Raw genomic sequence first — 3,090 nt, 5'->3', positions numbered from 1 at the left:
ACGCCAATAAAGAAGAAAAAGACGGTAAGGCTAGCAATGCGGCCGGCTATCTTTGTATATATAATCTTTCTGAATACTCCCGTACTTTTCAATAGAACTCCACAGACTATGCCTAGTGATTCCGCTTGAAAAAGAGTAGAAGTTCCGTTCACATCTAGAGGGTGTCCTCATCTGGAAGTAGCTACTGAATTTAAACCTTAGGTTGTCCTTGTTGTTGTTTTCACCTGGTAGTTTTTGCTAAAAGTACGCCGCACAAAGATAGCGAGCAGAGAAACGACCAAACGAAAACAATAGGGGATTCTCTTGCTCTTGCAAGATTGCACGATAACACAAAAGGCAAACATCCTATACCGAAATATGCAAGGCCATGAGAGCACCCATTGCGGAATAGTGATATATGAACAGCTGATTCGATCAATTTATTATGAATGACTATTGCGCAAGACTATTGTGAATTTGCACACCTTCTTCCTTCTTTCTTGACAAAAAACTGTAAATAATCTTTTTATTTAAGTGGAAGTTATAAAATCTATGTGAAACATACCAACAATTTCCTCAACAACCTCAACAATTTAAAGCTTAGTATCCAGCTCTCAAGAAATGTAAAAAATTCATGTAAAAAACGCTTAAGAAACGGTCAAGAAACTTTCCTGCGATAAATTTACTTGTGCTAGTATGCAGCTCTAAAGTAATCTAGTACTAATTTTTAATACATTTTTTCAATAAAATGCAAATATGGCAAACCTGGTTTTGCGAAGAAACATGAAATCAATAATTGTTTCTTGAAGGAAGTTCAAAGTAATCGTTAAATTCATCCTAATAGCCCTGACAGATGGCAGCGTTAAACCGGATTAACTGCTTTTTTCCACACCACAGCTAACTCCGTTGCTGAATCCAAACATAACTCTCATAATTTTAGGGAGTTTGTGGGATTTTCGTAGGCAACATTGTTAATAATTGACAGCTGTATTCTGTTGTGAATGAAAAATAAGAACAGTGACAGCCGTTTTACGTTTAAATGTAAACAAAGTTATTTTGAAAAGCGACCATTAAAGATAAAAAGTAAGTAATTTTACTATTTTGCATTGCCTTCTAAACGAAAATTATTATCTTTGTTTTAATTTCAGATAGCTGGCAGAAAAAAGCGTTCAGGGTGGACTTTAAAGAATGAGTTGGAGCTGCTGGAAAAGTGGGAGGCACGTTCCCACGACCTCCGGCGTACAAAGCGAAATACTCATATACATATACAATGAGATTTCACAGGAAATGGCACAAAAATACACCGCCGAGGAAATTCACTGCAAAGTGAAAAACATGACAAAGAAATACAGGTGAGTTTTTTCAATAATTACATTTCTTCTTTTAACACATTAATAACTCTTCTTTGAGAGAGGAGAAAACCAAAATTGGCCCTTCTGGTGGTAGTCCCTCGTTTTTTCGTGAATACATATCGTTATTTGTTGTTTACCGAGTTCTTCAGAAAATAACATCATCCGCAAAAATGTCAAAATTTAATATTTATTTTATTTCATTTTTTAGAGAGGTATTAGCACTTCAATGAAAATACGTACATCGACACATCTTGTTTGCTATTTTGAATATACTAAATAGATATCAATCAATTGCCGTTTTTTTAGGTTCGTATCCAGCTCTCAAGTAATTGCTCAAGAAAAAAATACATTAGGGGTATTCTCTTGCTCTTGCAAGATTGCAGATTGCAAAAATACTATACCGAAATATACAAATTCTTCAAGTAATTTAGACAGCTGGTCACGCATTGTGAATGATCCACATTAGAAGAGCAAGAGAGAATAAACAAAGAAAATAAACTTTGTGTCTAATATGTATGTATGTATGTGTATAGTAACATAAATATTTTCATTGCGGTTTTAGGAATGTTGTTGATTGGTTAGTTTTATACAACATTTCAAAATGAAATATACTTCATAATAATGATTTTAACTAATTTAGGATGAACTTAACGATTACTTTGGATTTCCTTCAAGAAACAATTGTTGATTTCATGTTTCTTCGCAAACCCAGGTTTGCCATATTCGCATTTTATTAAAAAAATATATTAAAAATTAGTACTAGATTTCTTTAGAGTTGCATACTACCACAAGTAAATTTATCGCTGGAAAGTTTCTTGGCCGTTTCTTAAGCGTTTTTTTTATATGAAGCTTTTACATTTCTTAGAGTTGGATACTAAGCTTAACCTATAACTACTAATACTTAGCTATTTAAAGGTGGGTTTCCAGCTCTCAAGAAAAGCAAAAACTTCCTACAAAAAAACGCTTAAAAAATGATCAAGAAGTTTTCTAGTGTTAAATTTTCTTGTAGCAACATCCAGCTCTCAAGAAATTAAGTAAGTATATTTACTACTTTTATTGTATAATTTCTATATATTTCTGACGCAAATTGAGTGGGAAGAAGAAGTAAGTTGGGGGTTTTATTTGAATTTTGTATGTTATTTCGTTTAATCCTTGGAAATGGAAGACATAATATCTGTAGCAAAGCGGCAAAAGAGGATAAAAAATTTCACAGCGTTTGAAACACGACAACTAATTAAAGAAGTGGAGGAGTGGCTCCGAATATGGGACATAACAAACGTTATGCACTCGAATAAAAATGCTTTGGAGCAGGCTTCGGTCCACATAAGCAATTCGATGGATTAGCTTACGGGAGAGCTTACGGGAGAGCCCCCATAAATTGAGCGAATGTGGAGGTGTTAAGTGTTCCGCAATATGATTATGTAAGTGTATATAATGTGCATGTAAATGGATGTATATATTTAATGTGCATGTTTTATTTTTTCTTTGTGTATTTTGCAGAATCCAACACCCACCACAAGTATTCGGACGTTTAGCGGAAGCCAAAATGACGAGGCATGGAATCGGTTCAACAACATTTTAAAGAAGCAAGAAGATTTGGTAGCAGCTAAGAACAACTCACCATATGCACAAGTCCTTGCTAGTTTTGATTGGTTGTTGAATAAGTTTCCACGGTCAGTTGGTGATGATATGTGTACGGAATTTTACAAAAAGCAAAAAATTAAAATAAATATCTTTTTATACTCACTTATCTTCTGAT

The 3,090-nt window shown here is 33.9% G+C and overlaps 1 pseudogene; it reads left to right on the top strand.

Moving 5' to 3' along the window:
• Positions 1-1,895: 1,895 nt before the first annotated feature.
• On the top strand, positions 1,896-3,090 carry LOC120769669 (annotated as a pseudogene).

This window comes from Bactrocera tryoni, chromosome 1, assembly GCF_016617805.1.
Source record: "Bactrocera tryoni isolate S06 chromosome 1, CSIRO_BtryS06_freeze2, whole genome shotgun sequence".
In the NCBI taxonomy this organism is placed as follows: domain Eukaryota; kingdom Metazoa; phylum Arthropoda; class Insecta; order Diptera; family Tephritidae; genus Bactrocera; species Bactrocera tryoni.
This window is presented reverse-complemented; position numbering and strand designations above follow the sequence as displayed.